This window comes from Sapajus apella, unplaced genomic scaffold (assembly GCF_009761245.1).
Source record: "Sapajus apella isolate SASKATOON/1434 unplaced genomic scaffold, GSC_monkey_1.0 scaffold36, whole genome shotgun sequence".
Lineage (NCBI taxonomy): Eukaryota > Metazoa > Chordata > Mammalia > Primates > Cebidae > Sapajus > Sapajus apella.
The window spans coordinates 32,349,087-32,366,981 of NW_022436976.1; the positions used below are offsets into that span (position 1 = coordinate 32,349,087).

A 17,895-nucleotide genomic window follows, 5' to 3' on the forward strand; every position below is an offset into this window, starting at 1 on the left:
AAAATTTAAAAAATTAAAAAATTAAAATAAATAGAAAAAGGGTTCTGAGATCCAGGAAAATTAGGAAACCTTAAATTAACAAAGCCAAAGTCTTTTTACTAAACAATTTCTCACTCTTCAATGTGTTTATGTGTCCTGTAAATCTCCAAGAGCAAGCTCTGACACAGCGTTTTGCAACTATTTGTTCATTATAGGCCATCTCTCCCCCAGGAGTCTTTTTAGACGATTTTACTAATCACCCTTTCCTTCCTTCTCACTCTCCCCCAAAATTAAATACTAAGGAATAGATTTTACTAGGGGGCCACAAACCATTGTACTAAGATTCTTTGCCCCTTAAGAACCATTTGACCCCTTTGGGGATGATAGCACCTCAGTTCAGAAGCATGACCTAGTGTGAAATGCTTCTTGTATTAGTCTGCTCTCACATTGCTCTAAAGAAATACCTGAGGCCAGGTGCAGTGGCTCACGCCTATAATCCCAGCACTTTGGGAGGCCGAGGTGGGCAGATCACCTGAGGTCAGGAGTTTGAGACCAGCCTGACCAACATGGTGAAACCCTGTCTCTACTAAAAATATATAAATTAGCTTGGTGTCATGGTGTACACCTGTAATCCAAGCTACTTAGGAGGCTGAGCAGGAGAATCGCTTGAACCTGGGAGGCAGAGGTTGCAGTGAGCTGAGATCACAGCATTGCACTCCAGCCTGGGTGATGTGAGTGAGACTCCATCAAGAAAGCAAGAGAGAGAAAAGAAAAGAAAAGAAAAGGAAGAAAGAAAGAAAAAGAAAGAAGAAAGAAAGGAAAAGAAAGAAAAAGAAAAAAAAGAAAGGAGAGGGGAGAGAGGGGAGGGGAGGAAGAAAATACCTGAAACTGGGTAATTTATAAAGAAAAGACTAATTGGCTCATGGTTCCATAGGCTATACAGGAAGCATGGCAGCATCTGCTTTTTGCAGAGGCCTCAGGAAACTTACAATTATGGTGGAAGGCAAAGGGTAAGCAGGAACATCTTAGATGGCCAGAGCAGGAGGAAGAAAAGAGAGTGGGGAGGTGCTACACACTTAAACAACCAAATCTCACGATAACTTACTCACTATCACTAGAACAGCACCAAGAGGATAGAGCTAACTCATTCATGAGAACTCCGCCCCCATGATCCAGTCACATACCACCAGGCACCACATCCAACACAGGAATTACAATTCAACATGAGATTTGGTGGGAACATAGATCCAAAGTATATTACTTCTCAAACTCATTTTGAGGAGGGAGACCCAGGCATTTGGGATTCCCTCCCTCTCTGTCGTCCACTGTGCATCTCAATAGAAGAGAGAGCAGGCCAGCTGGTGCCTCCTGAATCTCCTTCCTGAAAACGACAGGCTAGGCCTTGGGGAAATTCTCCAGAAGGCACTATTTTTACTTAAAACAAGATCAAACCAGAAACCTTTTCATATGTGAGTCCTAAAACTATGAACCTAAGATTCTTCCACATGTAACATCTAAAGTATAAGCCTATATAAAGGCTGAACCTCCCTTTGTTAGAGGAGTTTGGCTGTTAGGCACATATGCCACCAAGCCCCCAGCTGAAATAAATTCCTTCCTCCTGTATTCGGTGTCTGAGAGATCCTTTCCCGAGGCCGCTCCTGCTACACTTTGACCACAGACTTTTTTCAACTGGACCGGTGTTCCCAGGAACACACTATGGGAAGCCCTAATTTAGCTAGTATGGGATATTTTAACATTTCATTGGTCTCTTCTGACTCACAGGCAGAGACTTCTCTTCAATAATTAAATTCCTGGCAGAAGACTATTACAAGGAGAGGAGTTTTATAAAAGGCTGTTGATTGAGAAAACTTGTATCTGCCACCGTTCTCCCCTCTGGCCATCATTCCCAGTTTGGGATGAGAATTTTATACTAGTCAACTTTTTAAAAAAATTATGGTATAATATACATACAGTGTATAATGTGCTCTAATCTTAAGAGTACAGCTTGATAAATTTTCATGGGTGAATGCTGAAGGAAACCAGATTCTGTCACATCAAAATATGCCTTTTTGACTTTTTTTTTTTTTTTTTTTAGCTAAAGGCAATTAAGAAGCAGATGTAGGGAGAGCTCTGCCTTCTTTTTGTCTGGCTAAAAGCAGGACAGAGAATTACAGAGACAAAAGTTCTTTCTCCCCACCCACCCTGCTTTCCTGCCTAAAGACAGGATGTAAATTCTTCTTTACAGCCTTTGTCAGCTTAGAGACAGTGCCAGAGGAATTGAAGCAGACTTTACTCCATTAGTTTCCCCATAAATTTACCTTCCTACATTTTCCCACCTCTAGCAGCTTGGGACTGCTTTTCCTTTTTCTTGTTATGTTTCTAAAACGTATGGTGCTATATTAGACATACTATATAGGCCAGACTCTTAAGCTACTGCTTAGAGTTACTTTATCCCACATTTTGTATACTGCATGTGTTATTAAACTTGCTTGCTTTTCTCTTGTTAATCTGTCTTTTATTGCAGGAGTCTGTCCCAACTATAAACTTATGAGGGCTGATGGAATACTATTTTTTATTCCTGTCAATACACACCCAGTTCAGGATATAAGCACTGAATTACTGATCAGAAAACCTCATCAATATGAATCATTATGGCTCGGCCTGGCACCTGCTGCCATGCACCTGGGAGGGATGCTAAGCCGTGGGCTGACACACATGGCCATCGTGCCCCTGGACCTGGTCAAGTGCCACATGCAGGTGGATCAGAAAACCTTAAAAAGGAAAATAAATCCTTGCCTTCCCATCATCCACATACTGTAGTATGTAGTTTTCAAACTTTAGTGAAGTTTAGTGAAGAATCCACCTATGAGTGTATTAAAATCACTTATTTCTACTCATAGAGATTCCCATTCACACAGTCTAGAGTGTGAGCTGAGATTTTTAATAAAGCACACCAGGTGATTCTGATGCAGGTGGTCTGTGAATCACGACCGTGAGAAACACAGGCCTGCCCTACAGGATAAAAGTCAAAGTCCCAAATAAGACACTAAGGCCTTTCCTAATTCAATCCAATTTTATTTTTCTAGGCTCAACCCTTGCTGATTTCTATCATACTGAATTAATCACCTCTCCTCAGTAGGAAATGCACTTGGTTTGTTTCCTTTAAGCTGAAATTGCCTTTCTATTCTTTTTTATGTGGCAAACTCCTACTTACCCTTCAAGACTCAGCTACACTGTCACTTCCTCAGGGAAATCTTCTGAACCTCATCAGGCAAAATTAGTTGCTCCTTCACCGTTCATCTAGAACTTTATTCAAATTCTGTTACAGGCTGGGCATGGTAGCTCATGCCGGTAATCCCAGCACTTTGGGAGGCTGAAGGAGGCGGATTGCTTCAGGTCAGGAGTTTGAGACCACACTGACCAACATGGTGAAACCCCATCTCTACTAAAAGCACAAAAATTAGCGGGGTGGGGTGGCACATGCCTGTAATCCCAGCTACTCAGGAGGCTAAGGCAGGAGAGTCGCTTGAACCCAGGAGGCAGAGGTTTCAGGGAGCCAAGATCATGCCACTGCACTCCAGCCTGGGCGGCGGAGTGAGATTCTGTCTCAAAAAAAGCAAACAAAAAACAAATTCTGTTATAGTACTTATCAAAATACTGATTTTTTTTTCTTTAAAAAAATCTTGTTTAGAAGCAAGCAGGAGTGTGTCTGGTTCTTTGCTGAACCTCCAGCCCTGCACAGTGCTCAGCACGGAGTGGGTAAAGGAATGGATGATGTATGCTACTAATTTATACCTGGAGTCATTTAGTTCTCATTTTTCAGGCCAATGAAACTGCAAGATTCCCAAAAGAACAGGGCTTTTGACTCACTTTCGTATTCTCCAAAATCAGTAGTCAATGAAAAGAAAATACCTGGCAAGTGAAAATAATCAGCACACCCCCCTCCTAAAGTCAGCGAGTGCTCCATGCTTCCTAGGCTCCCACTACAACCGTCGTTGGGAGACAGGAGTCGTGTGTGAGCTGGAGGAAACTGTCACCTACCTGCTAGGTGAGAACGTTATGTAAGGCGGGAAGCCACAGGCTGTCTCTGCGCATTCGCACCATGGAACGCCGCTGCCATGGAGATGACCGTTCCCCTAAACCGGCATCGTTGGGTAAGGACTTGAGAAAGGCCTCTCAGGAAGGCAACAGTGCATGGCGACTCTTCACCCCCTCGCCTACCTCCTCATCTACGTACTCGCCTATTCCTGCGTTTACTCGTGTCTCTACTTGTTGGTTTATTTTCTTCGAATTTTTGTAGAGGACTAGGCAGCCGAGCTGGACCAAAGTCACCAAGGTAGTGAAGACTCGGCCCACCACCCAAGGTGAGCTCTGGGACCACTGAACACTGGCCAGGTGCGGCGGGCGCGGGTTCCTGCAGCTACCAGGAGCCCATTGGGCTGAAAGGGCAAAGGGGCGGGACGTGTTGGGGGCGGGGGAAGGGGCGGGGCAATGCCGCCTACTTAAACCGTTGGGCCACGTAGCGCACTGCGCAGGTGCAGGTCGAAGCGCTGTGGGCCGGGTGGTCTGCTCTCGCCTGGACCGTTGGGTGGGCGGGCTCGCGGGGGAGGTTCAGGACAGGGTGTTCCTGCACCCAGCGCGGCCATGGATAACCCTGGCGGCCGCAGTGCGCTGCAGGCAAGAAGCGTGGGCGCAGGCGGCTGCAGGCCGTGGGCGGCAGCCGCGGAGGAGGCCAGCGTGGAGTACGGCTCCGCCCGGTACCTGCTGCTGTGCGGCTTGGGCGGGATGCTGAGCTGCGGACTGACGCACACGGCCATCGTGCCCCTGGACCTGGTCAAGTGCCGCATGCAAGTGGATCCCGGCCGGTACAAGGGCATCCTGAGCGGCTTCGGCGTGACAGTGCGCGACGACGGGCTGCGCGGCCTGGCCCGCGGCTGGGCCCCGACCTTCTTCGGCTACTCTCTGCAGGGCTTCTTCAAGTTCGGCCTTTATGAGGTCTTCAAGATCCGCTACGCGGAGCTTCTGGGCCCAGAGAAGGCCTACGCATGGAGAACCGGCCTGTACCTGGTGGCCTCGGCCAGCGCCGAGTTCTTCGCCGACATCGCGCTGGCGCCCATGGAGGCAGTCAAGGTCCGCGTGCAGACGCAGGCAGGCTACGCCAGCACCCTGCGGGCCGCGGCGCCCAGGATGTATGGCGAGGAGGGCCTGTGGGCCTTCTACAAGGGCGTGGCGCCGCTGTGGCTGCGGCAGATCCCCTACACCATGATGAAGTTCGCCTGCTTCGAGCGCACGGTGGAGGCGCTCTACAAATACGCGGTGCCCAAGCCCCAGAGCCAGTGCACCAAGGCCGAGCAGCTGGGCGTCACCTTCGTGGCCGGCTACATCGCCGGCGTCTTCTGCGCTATCGTGTCCCATCCCGCTGACTCGGTGGTGTCTGTGCTGAACAAGGAGAAAGGCAGCACGGCCCTGGGCGTCCTCCGAAGACTGGGGTTCGTGGGCGTGTGGAAGGGCCTCTTTGCGCGCATCCTCATGATCGGCACCCTAACGGCCCTGCAGTGGTTCATCTACGACCTGGTCAAGGTGTATCTCAAGCTGCCTCGCCCTCCCGTGGCACAAGCGCCCGAACCGCTGAAGAAGAAAAAGTAGGCATGGAGTTGTGAGCCGTTGTAGACACAGTGGGTCCAGATTTCCATCAACTAGGGAATCAGATGCACACAGCGCTAGTGTGTAAGATGTTAACATTTTGGGGAGAGGTTACTTAATATGCAGTCTGAGTTCTCTTTAAATGACTGATTGCTTCTTTTTGGCAATTCCAGAGGATTGCAAACGTTTCGTTTGGGGGTTTGAACCATTATCTTTGGGGAGTTGGCATGGTTGCTTTAAACTCAATAGCTCTTCAGCAATTAAAAGGAAAAAATTCTTGACAGTAAGTAATGTTAGGTAGTTTAGGGTCTCTAGGTGTTATCTCCTTTGATTCGCCCTTTCTGTAGAGATTATCCAAGCATAACTACTGAACAGCCTACAAATGAGGTTTTAAGGTCAGCACAACTATATGGACGGGGAACAAAGTGAGATTCTGGTACGTGGTGTTCATCTCAATAGAAATCCGGCACCTATTGAATAGATGAAGGACTCGTCGCATATTTCCTGTTCATGTCCATTACAGGTAAAAATTATTAAACGTTAAATTGTGACTTATACTGCCTGGTAGCTTAGAATGTATTCGCTGTTTTCAAAGAGACATGAGAAGATCTGCATTTTCTCCTTTTGCTTTGTCCCTTCTCTTCCTGATGTTGCTGATTAGAACATAGCTCTCTCCAGGAAGTGCCACAATTGGATCAATGTGGAAAGCCAGAAAGAGATGAAGGGCAGGCTCTGGGAATAAATATGTAAAGAAAAGCCTCTGTTCTCCAAAGATTTCTTTTGTATAACTCAGCTTTCAACAGCCATACATCCAAAGAAGACCATACCCCCCTGACATTTAAAAAAAAAAAAAGTGAAGAAAAAACCCCAAACCCTGCAAATTCCAACTACTGTCTGTTGAATATTAAAAAATGGTTTTGGTTACTTTGGAGGGAAAATCTCACGTTAAGTATAGTAAATGCTCCACTTAATTTGGTAGATGTTTCAGTAATCTTTAAAATGGTTGAGATTCATAAAATTTATTGAAATTAAAAGCATGTTTTTGGGTCTCTGTAGCCTTCACATCTCTGATTGGGGAAATTTTACAATCAGTGAAATTCTGTGGATTAGAGATGTTTGTAAAATGTGTATAAGAAAGTTCAATAAGGCATTTGATATAACTTACCAAAATGTAACGTGATTGCCTTAAAAAGTTATTTAAATTAGACTACAAACTTAGAATATGTTAATGTTTAAACTTTGTAATAGTAAACTGTTTAGCAGTTAACAGAAGTTTAAAAGTGTCTAGATTTAAGTATGTCTGAATTGTCTTGGTTGAATAATAAAGAGATGAAGGAAAAAGTCAACTTTTGAATGAAATGGAATGAAATTTATTCATATTTAATTCTTCTATTTATCATATTGGGAGGGATCATTATCTATTGTTAAGACACCTCAGTTTTCCTTAGGAGGTTAGTGTCCAAGTTTGTTGAAAAGGAGTTATCAGTGAAGGAGAATGTTAAATTTAATGCAGATTCATTTTTGTAAAATTTTTAAGCAAATACATTTCGGTCTGTTGTCTTGTAAAATGTAGGAAGTACTTAAACAATTTTTATGTACTTTTAGTAATATAATTTTGGAAATTGCTGCAAAATCTGTGGCTTTCAAGGTAGTAAGAGACCACTTGTTCTGGTCTGTGGTATTTCATGATTGTTCTGTTGATAATAACAGAAAATTTTTGTAATATATATGGTATATGGGTTTATTGGCCAGGCAGGTGGCTCACATCTGTAATCCTAACAGCTTAGGAGGCCAAGAAGGAAGAATCACTTGAGGCCAGGAGTTCAAGACCAACCTGGGCAACATAGTGAGATTCCCTAGCTACTTGGGAGACTGAGGTGGGAAGATCACTTGAGACCAGGAGTTTGAGATTACACGAGTTTGAGGCTATGATCGTGCCACTGCACTCCAGCCTGGGTGAAGAGCAAAAGAATTTACTTAGTTTGGGCAGCAGTTTTCATATTCAGTTCCTGTACATTCTATTCCCCCCTCCCTTTTTTTTGGTGGCTTACAAATGTCTGAATAAAGAGGGAGGGATCGCTGACAATAGAGAACAGAGAATAAAGGTAATTTAAGTAAAGATAACAAGAATTCAGAATCATTAAGGTTTTTCCTAGTTATTATTTCCTTGGAACAATTTAAATTTTTATTCAATGTTTTACCTTGACTATGTAGGAAACCAGAATATGCTGCCCCAAAGTATGAAGGATTGTTGAGCACCACTCTGCCCTCCACCTATTTGCCAAAGAGCAGGACATAAATTAACAATGACAAAAAGTACCTTGCCTACCTACCTACCAGACAGAACAAAGATTAACCACCGAAAACAACTTGACACTCTTACAGGCATAGAGATGATACTAGAGGAATCTGTATTAACAAGCTTTTACTAGCTAGCCTTTATGTGCAATTTATTGCCTTCCCCCAAGGTGCTGTCCCTAAAGTCTCAAAAGTCCTTTCCTAAATTTTCTCTTAATAAATATTTGCTGGGTTTTCTTTGAGACAGGGTCTCTGTTGCCCAGGCTGGAGTGCAGTGGTGTGATCACAGCTCACTGCAGCCTTGACTTCCCCAGGCTCAGGTGATCGAGCCTGAGCCCACCTCAGCCTCAGCCTCCTGAATAACTGGGATTACAGGCACACACTACCATGCCCAGCTTTGTGTGTGTCTCTCTGTGTGTGTGTGTGTGTGTGTGTGTGTGTGTGTGTTGGTGGAGACAGGGTTGTTCTATGTTCCCAGGCACATACCACCATGCCCAGCTTGTGTGTGTGTGTGTGTGTTGGTGGAGACAGGTTTTTTCTATGTTCCCCAGGCACATACCACCATGCCCAGCTTGTGTGTGTGTGTGTGTGTGTGTTGGTGGAGACAGGGTTTTTCTATGTTCCCCAGGCTAGTCTGGAACTCCTGGGCTCAAGTGATTTACCCACCTTGGCCTCCCAAAGTGCTGGGATTACAGACGAGAGCCACCATGCCTGTCCCGCTGTTCTTTGTTGAAGATGATATATAAACTGAAATTCAAAGCCACCTCTTTGAAAACTACTCATTCTCAGTATCTCATGTATATGTGAAATAATAAGCTTCTCTTTTTCTCTTAATTTGTCTATTGCAACAGGTTAACTCCAACTAAGAACTTATGGGGGTTATTCTTCCCTTATATCTGTAATTAACATTTTCTGTGAAATCATGCATATCTTATTCGAATAATAAAATCCATAGCATACATCTGGCATTGTTAGGCATTTTACATTCATTTTCTCATATAATCACAATTCTTGTTTCTATATAAAACTAAGACTCAGATGCTAGATAACTTGCTCAAAGTAATGTAGCTAATGAGTGGTATAGTCTAAGCCAGAGTCCATATGTTCGTTGTTACTCCAGCTTAGCACCTTGATATAACCAATGACTATCATTTTCTTGAACTGTTTTTTATAGTACCTTAAAATTATTTCTTAAAAAAATTTCAGGTGGGGGGAAGTGGTGCAGGCTTGTAATCCTGCACTTTGTGAGCCTGAAAAAAAAACTATGTGCATTCGATAAAGCTTTCCTCATTTTGTACCAGGGAGGAGTTTGCAGCGTGTCTTACTTGTGGAAAACCTATGGAAAAATTGTCTAGAAATAAACTGTAAAATAGTCAATATTCAATTTATTATTTAAGTCATTTGCTTACCAGCTCAGTGCCTCAGTTCTAACTTGAGGGGACTGATCATAAATGCAGCACTTTTGCGTGCGTGTGCGCGTGTGTGTGTGTGTTGTGTGTGGTATTACAGTTTCAGCAAAAGGCTTTATCACAGTTTTTTTCTCTAATCTTAGTTCCTACAGCTAAGGAAACTATATTAGCCTATTTATCTTTTCCCCCACGTGGTGATCAAAGTAGCTTTCTCAAGTATATGAAATTAATTTCATGATAGCTGTAATCTCATCCATTGATCTGTCCTTTGAGAAGTAAATAAAGGAAGTAGGTAAAAATCTTAAAAAGCTAAGGTCATATTTACATGTTAATATCACATGATAAAGATGAGAAGGAATCAAAGTGTTAATATTATGAGTACTTTTTCTTGCTGCACAAGTCTTTAGAAAGTCTTTCTTTTGAGCCTTTGGAAGGCAAAATAATAAGGCAAAATAATCACTGAAGTCAGATCACATTTTGATAGACACCCATTCAATTACATTATGCTTGCTTTTTGTGGTCTTGAAGATCAGTTATTTTTTAAATCATGAGCAAAGAACCATTTGAAAGGTAATTTAAATTTTATTATCACTTAGGAGACTTTGTCTTGGTTTCCTGAATTCTACTATTTGGGTTGGTGTGTGAATAGGGTAGGTATTAACGATGTGATTATAACTACATGTGTGTGTGTGTGTGTGTGTGTGTATGTGTCAGTATATTTTGAGAGCTTCAGCCAAAATTTCAGCAGCATTGTTGTAATTCTGCCCATGCCCAAGTCTAAAACACTACCAACCAATATCTACCATGTGCCATGCGCTGTGCTAGGCAGAAAGGTTTTGTGATGAGCGTAATACACGGACCCTTCCCTTGGCGATCTTACAGCCTGATGGGAAGAATAAATTATGTAGGGGCAAAGGGGAAAACTTCTCATTCACCCTCTGAAGTTTCACTGAAAAATCAACTCATAAAAGGCAGATTACTAAGAGAAAAGGCATTCAATTTATTAACATGTACATAGAGTACGTCAGAATGATGACCCAGTACTCCAGTGGGGTGCAGAAGCTTTTATACCATCTTGAGGTTACAGAAAGAATGGGGTCCTGGATTGTGGCAAATCAGGTTATGGCGGCATACACACACAAACACACACAAGGCTATGGGAGGGAGAGAAGAGAAGGCCTGACTAGCAAAGGTGGTCTTGTTATGTAGGTGAAATTCTACAGGTAGTAGCCCTCAGAGAAAATAGATGGTGTTTCTTTCAGACCTTTAAAGGTGTCAGACTCTCAGTTAATCTTTCCTAGATCCAGACAAAGGAAAGCCTGGCTGCATCAATGCAAATTCTCTACAGATGTAAATCTCCCCCACAAAAGACAGCTTTGCATGCTTACTTCTGTTTGCTGGCTCTCTGACAGCCATCTCAAAATACGTCAAGGAAATATATTTTAGGGTGAAATATTTTTATTTTCTTCAGTCCCCACTTTGAAGCTTTAAAAGGTTTCACACATCAAAAGCCAAGCCAATAGCTTTGGAGCGATTTGGATTAGAAGTTGTCAGCTACAGATGTACAAAGGAGTGGAAAAACAAATTAGGATAAACAGAAAAGAGTAAATTTAAGTGTATCGTTCTGTATTTTCTTGGATCAGTCTCAGCCCTGAGAATAGATGAGTTTGGTTAAACAGTTGTGACCTGTTCCAGGAGGTGTCATTGCAGACTGGCTCTCTCTATATGATGCTGGCAAACAGATCTTTAATAAGAGGCATTTCTATGGAAACAGAAGAAAAAAGTTAATGTCTAGAGTAGTCTATAGACAAGCTTTCCTAGCATCTCTGAAGCACCTTCAGATTGCAGTGGCAACTTCAGACTATAGTTCGAATCAGGTGTTTAAATGAACTTTTTCAGTAGGCCATACTTCAGCAAGCATGAAAGCTGTTTATATGTAAGTTGCTGAAGTTTGTTTAAGTTGTCTAGCTTCAGTTTGCTGGGCTTTAAGGAAGGCACAGTTTTAACTATTTCTAATGATTCCAAGTCAGAGAAATTTGAAAATGTTAGTTTGGAGACATATAGCCAGAAAGGAATTCAGAATTGAGTCCAAATTATAGGAAAATAACAAAAACTCAAAAACAGTGGACAAGGCTAGAACCTAATAATATGTGTCCTATGATTTTTCTTTTGAAACATAATTTTTCTGTCTCCTGTCCCCTACTTTGATCAACGACAAATCATATTAAGACAAATTTATTTGCAAAATAAGTTTTAGTCTTGGCCAGGCGCAGTGGCTCATGCCTGTAGTTGCAGCACTTTGGAAGGCTGAGGCGGGTTGATCACAAGGTAAGGAGATCGAGACCATCCTAGCCAACATGGTGAAACATCCTGCATCTACTAAAATACTAAAAATTAGCCTGCCATGGTGGTGCGTGCCTATAGTCCCAGCTACTCAGGAGGCTGAAGGAGGGAATCTCTTGAACCTGGGAGGTGGACGTTGCAGTGAGCTGAGATCACGTCACTGCATTCCAGCCTGGTGATGAAGTGAGACTCTGTCTCAAAAAAAAAAAAAAAAAGTTTTAGTCTTATTATGCTTGGACTGATTATTTGCATAAAATGTAGTAATAATAGTGATTGGCCATATAGTCTGTTTTAAAATCAGAATCTCAGATTAGACTTTTAAAATCCTCATGGCTAGAAAGCCAAGCCAGGGATTCGCCGTTAGACTGCGCTTGTGGTAGCTGTATGAACTGGGTGCATTCCTCTTTCTTTGAGATTCCAAAATAACTTCAGTTTCATAGACCTGTCAGAAAGTGACATTTTCACTTAACACAGGTTGGAAACCTTATGGAACCTCATAGACAAGGTACAAGGCCAATCTTTCCAAGGGGCTTTTAATCAGCTCTATAAAGTCAACCTCTATTTGTCAAAGCAATCTGGTCTTACTGGAAAATATGACACTCCAGTCAAAACCTTAGTAAAATAACCAACCTCTAATGTGCCCTGTTAGAAAAGAAAACAGATTCATATTGAACTTATACAAATTACTATATTGCCATAAAATAAGAATACTCACATATAGTTTCCAAACTCTGGAGAAATCAGAGAAAGATAAATGCTTCCGATTTGCCCACAAAGGTATACTCTACCTAATTGTTGTAAAATACATACAGCTCAAAAGAAAAAAAGTTTTCTTGACTCTAGAAAACAAAACATAAAAAGAATAACAAAAAAAACCCTCAAAATCTTTTTTTGTTTTAAACAAAAAGTTCATAAAAACTACTTTAGTTCTTTATTAGTTTAGTTATATTTAATTAATTCTTATTCCACTTGATATTGAACTAGCAATTTTTTTTTTTAGAGGGAATCTTGCTCTGTCACCCAGGGTAGAGAGCAATGGCATGATCTCAGCTCACTGCAACCTCTACCTCCTGGGTTCAAGCGATTCTCCTGCCTCAGCCTCCCTAGTAGCTGGGATTACAGGCATCCAACACCACACCTGGCTAATTTTTGTATTTTTAGTAGAGATGGGGCTTCACTCTGTTGGCCAGGCTGGTCTTAAACTCCTGACCTCAGGTGATTCACCCACCTTGGCCTCCCAAAGTTCTGGGATTGCCGCACCTGGCCTGAGCTAGCAATCTTCATAAACATATCAACCTTTTAATTAGAGGTTTGGAAGTTTTTACCTAGTCCAATAGTATGATCTCTAAAGTTGTCAGAAACCTGTATTCAAGAGTACTTGGGAAAGTCCTTTGCAATAATTTCTTGAAGAAGAAGCAAATTTTAGACCGTAGCCAACTATAAACCAGTTTTTGAAAAGAGTCAAAACAATAATTGTCTATGGATGACAAAATCCAGAATAGCCATGGTTAAAGATATAACTGACAAGGAAATGTGGTTATTTTTGTGGCATTTAACATAATAACCATAATAATAATAATAACTATTATTATTATTTGAGATGGAGCCTCGCTTTGTGACCACGCTGGAGTGCAGTGGTGTGATCTCAGCTCACTGCAACCTCCGCTTCCCTGGTTCAAGTGATTCTCCTGCCTCAGCTTCCCAAGTAGCTGGGACTACATGTGCACACATCCATGCCCAGCTAATTTTTGTATTTTTAGTAGAGATGGGGTTTCACCATATTGGCCAGGCTAGGCTGGTCTCGAACTCCTGACCTTGTGATCTACCCTCCTTGGCCTCCCAAAGTGCTGGGATTACAGGCATGAGCCACCATGCCCGGCCTAACATAATAATCATAATTATTACTGATAATTCATACTAAGACATCAGAATTTTAGGAGTCTTACACAATTTTGGAACATATATTAAAACACATTTATACAAATATAACCCAAATAAAGTTAAACTCTATTTCGTATTTGCCAATACCAAACAAGTCTAATATCTCTCTCTTAGACTTTCAGGGGTCCTAATATCCAAAAAGTTAGTTTGAGGTCAGAAAGATTGAACTTAGAATATGAAATTTTGATTTTGGAAAGTTTGTCAAATACCAAAGATTAAAGCATTTGCTCAAAATAGGATCATGGGTCACTTGGAAAATGATAGTTATTCATTTAGCCAAAGTAATAATTCAGAGATTTCAAAAAACAAAATCTTTTACTCTTTAATAGAGAGGAGACTCAGTTTCCCAAGCAATCAAAAGACCTAATAAAGATACCATGAGGCAAACTGAATGTGTCTTTCCTCTCTCCCCTTTATATCTTTTCTTGTGGTTTACTCAAAGGTAACACAAATCTTTTCCTATCTCTCTTATTAATACAACACAAAAATCTTGTTCAAATGAGAAGACTAAATTTTACCTTTGTATCAGTGTGTTATTAATACTAAAGCCAACCTTAATAAACTTTGTAAACAAGTCTATCCAATCCCAATCAGTTTTGACCACAAGGTAAGGTTTCCATAAACCTTTTACAACCTCTTACAATTTTCCCATTCTCTTTCTTTCCCCATCTTTCTATATCCATTCTTTTTATTCCTTCATTTAAAACAACTTTTAAAAACCTCAAAACTAGACAAAATTACTTTCCCTTTGACAAAATCTACATTCTCATGCCTTTTTATAACCTTTTGAAAACAAAAACACAGCTCTTTTCTTCTGTGTCCTCACCAGAATTTCCCTTAATGCCTCATTCATAGTAACCCATGCATTTCTAGCCGGCACCTCTAAATTCTTCCAGGCTTTACCCATTATTCACTTCCAAAGCCCCTTTCACAGGTATTTGTATAGTAGCAGCCCCTCTCCGGTACCAACTTTCTGTTTTAGTCTGTTTTGGGCTATTTTAACACAAATACAACAGACTCGGTGATTTATAAGCAGTAGAAGTTTATTTGGCTCACAGTACTGGAAACTGGGAAGTCCAAGAGCATGGTGCTGCTGAGGAGGCCAGAATACTGCATCACTTCACTGAGGAAGGTGGAAGGGCAAGAGAGGGAGACAGTGGCAAGAGAGGGCAAATTTGCTTTTATAACAAATGTGCTCTTGGAATAACAAACTCATGATAGCAATAATAGGCTAATAATAATGAGGGCTCTGCTCTCATGACCTAATCACGTCTTAAAGATCCCACCTCTCAACACTGTTGCATTGGGGATTAAGTATCCAATGCCTGAGCTTTGGGTGACACATTCAAACCGTAGCAGGACATGATTATTTAATGGACATCAAGTGTTTTTCCAGGGTGATAAAAATAGTTTTGAAAATAGAAAGAGGTGGTGGTGGAACAACATTCTAAATCTGCTAAATGCTGCTTAATTGTACCCTTCAAAATAGTTACTTGTATGTCATACGAATTTCACCTCCATAAAAATAATCATGAGACACTTTATTCATAGTAGCCCTAAAGTAGAAACAACTCAAATGTCTTGTCAGTTAACAAATGGATAAAAATGTTGCTTATCTATACGATGGAATGTTTTCATCATAAAAAGGAATAAATTACTATTTGCCATAAAAAGAAATAAAATACATGCTGCAACATGGATGAATCTTGAAATCATTACTCTAAGTGAAAGATGCTAAATACAAAAAGCCAGATATTGTAGATTCCATTTGTATGAAATGTTCAGATTAAGCAACCCACAGAAACTGAAAGTACATTGGTGCCAGAGGCTGGAGTGGTGGGTGAAGGTGGGAGGGAGGCATGGGGAGCGACTGCTAATGGATAAAGAGTTTCTTTTGGGGGTGACAAAAGTGTTCTGAAATTAGTGGTGATGGTGCACAATTTTGTGAATATGCTAAAAGCCACTGAGTTGCACACTTTAAAAGAATGAATTTCATGGTATATGAATTCTCTTTCAACAAAGCTGTTTTAAGACGTTATGGGACTAGGAAATGCACCTGAAATAACTATTTCTTTCTAAAAGTACAACCTTTACCTGAAGCTTCAAAAATCAAGACCGCAGCTGCAAAAGTAAACATTAAATTTCATACAAACAAGTAGAAAACAATCTACCATGTTATAAAGAGTGGAAATTGCCTCTAAGGAATGAATGCTCTTAGTCTCTAGTGAAGCAGAGACCATTGATTTTGGAAAATCACAATATGAAAAGTTGAGCTACCACTAATTTTGCTCTTTATTGTAAAGGAGGAAAGAGGAGATATGTGTACAGCACACAAGAAAATCTCAATTAACCAAAATGTTCAATAATTGGTGGTTTTATTCAATTAACTGCAAGCTAACTAGAAAAACCCTTTGCCTTCCAATTCTTGATGAATTTTTGTCTGTATATTTGATCATTTTTTATAACAGATATACTGATGATGATTACTAATTCAGAGATCTGCAAAGCCTTATGGCCATCAGTTATAAAAATCAATGTTTGGTAGATAGCACCATAGGCACAGAAGGCGTAGGGCTTTTGGATGGATGTACACTAATCTTAGACATACTGGATAAGGATATGAGTATGTGCATATGTTTATTCCCCATGTTAATCTGTAATCTTGTCATTTGCCTCTTTGGTAAAACAGAGTGATGAAAAAAAAATCTGGTAACTTTCAGATTATTTATTGAGTACCTACTATATTACCTCTACATTAATAGAAGTATTACTTGTATTATACTAGATACTTTCACATGTTATCTTATTGTTTTCTTTTCTTGTGTTCCAGTAGGTTGTATTTCAAAAATCAGTGATTTCATTTGTAAACTATATGTGGTCTTGTGATACCATGGTGATTCAAAATAATAGGCTATATCTATGGAAATTACATTCCTAAATTATATTCATATATGTCAGTGTATCTATCTTTCCTGCCATAAAGAAATAAAACATGTTTTTAGAAAATTCTGTAAAATTTAGTATTCTGAAAAGAGGTTCTGTGGGTTAAAAGAACCCTGTGCCTTTGCAAGGCTGGGAATTCACATACACATGATTGTTAGGCTTCAGACATGAATCGGAGCTGCTGACAGGGTGATTGTCAGTTTGTGAGAGGGGTGATGGAAACCTGGCAAAGAACCCCAGGCCTTTCCTCTCCAATAGCATGTGTGCTCTGGCAGCGGTGCAGCTTACTCCCTGAGATGAGGATTTGTCACTGCAATCAATGTCTTAGACCTCAAGGTCTCCCTAGCCCCTCTTCACCAGGAATATAAAGATGTTTCTCGTCATGCTGAATCAGTACCCACTCATCTTATCTGTGTTGTGTTGTGGAACTTTTGCTCTTTTAAATCATTACTTATGTTTGATCAGTGTTGTTACTATTTATAGCAGCCATTTACTGTGCCAGGTATTGTGCTAAGTACTTACAATGTATGGTTTATTAGAACCATCTTATGAAGTTGGTATTTGTATAATTTAGGGTGTGTGTGTGTGTGTGTGTGTGTGTGTGTGTGTCTGTAAGCAACAGAAAACCCAATACACAACAGGTTAAACCATAAAGACATTATTCTTAACAAGAAACCTGGAGATGGGTGGACCTAGTTTGGCTCAATAGCTCATCAGCGTGTCCCCAGGAACCCAGGCTCTTTCAGTCCTTTCACTCTGCTATCGTTAGTGTGTCCATGATGTTTCTCCTCATGTTCATAAGACAGCGGCCACAGCACCAGACGACATGTCTCAACAGCGGTATCCAGAATGGGAAGCAAGGGGGCAAAGGCAAACAGGCTTTCTTTTTTTCTTTTAGATGGAGTCTCACTCTGTTGCCCAGGCTGGAGTGCAGTGGTTTGATCTCAGCTCACTGCAACCTCCTCCTCTAGGTCTAAGCGATTCTCCTGCCTCAGCCTCCCGAGTAGGTGGGATTGCAGGTGTGTACTACCACGCCTGGCTAATTTTTGTATTTTCAGTAGAGATGGAGTTTCACCATGTTGGCCAGGCTGGTCTCGAACTCCTGACCTCAAGTGATCCATGTGCCTCAGTCTCCCAAAGTGCTGGGATTTCAGGCGTGAACCACTGCACCTGGCCCAAATGGACTTTCTCTTCATGTATCATTCATTTCAAGAGGAACATCTTTCTCAGAAGCTTCTGGCATATTTCCCCTTCAGCCTCACTGGGCAAAATTCAATCACAAGCCTTCCCATAGGTGCTGTAGGCCAAACAGTGGCATGTAGAAACAGAGTACTTAGAT

At 41.3% G+C, this 17,895-nt stretch overlaps 1 protein-coding gene and 1 pseudogene across 2 annotated transcripts in view; one reads left to right on the top strand and one right to left on the bottom strand.

Moving 5' to 3' along the window:
* The window catches only part of DMRTB1 (DMRT like family B with proline rich C-terminal 1), a 29,062-nt gene extending 24,524 nt beyond the window's left edge, over nucleotides 1–4,538 (bottom strand). The window contains exon 1 of the mRNA XM_032296963.1: nucleotides 4,021–4,538. The gene's annotated coding sequence lies outside the window, so the exon portion shown is untranslated. The remainder of the gene's footprint in view (nucleotides 1–4,020) is intronic.
* Nucleotides 4,504–6,953, top strand: LOC116564020 (annotated as a pseudogene). Its single transcript, XR_004274686.1, has one exon. The product of XR_004274686.1 is annotated as a phosphate carrier protein, mitochondrial pseudogene (transcript).
* Nucleotides 6,954–17,895: the final 10,942 nt, after the last annotated feature.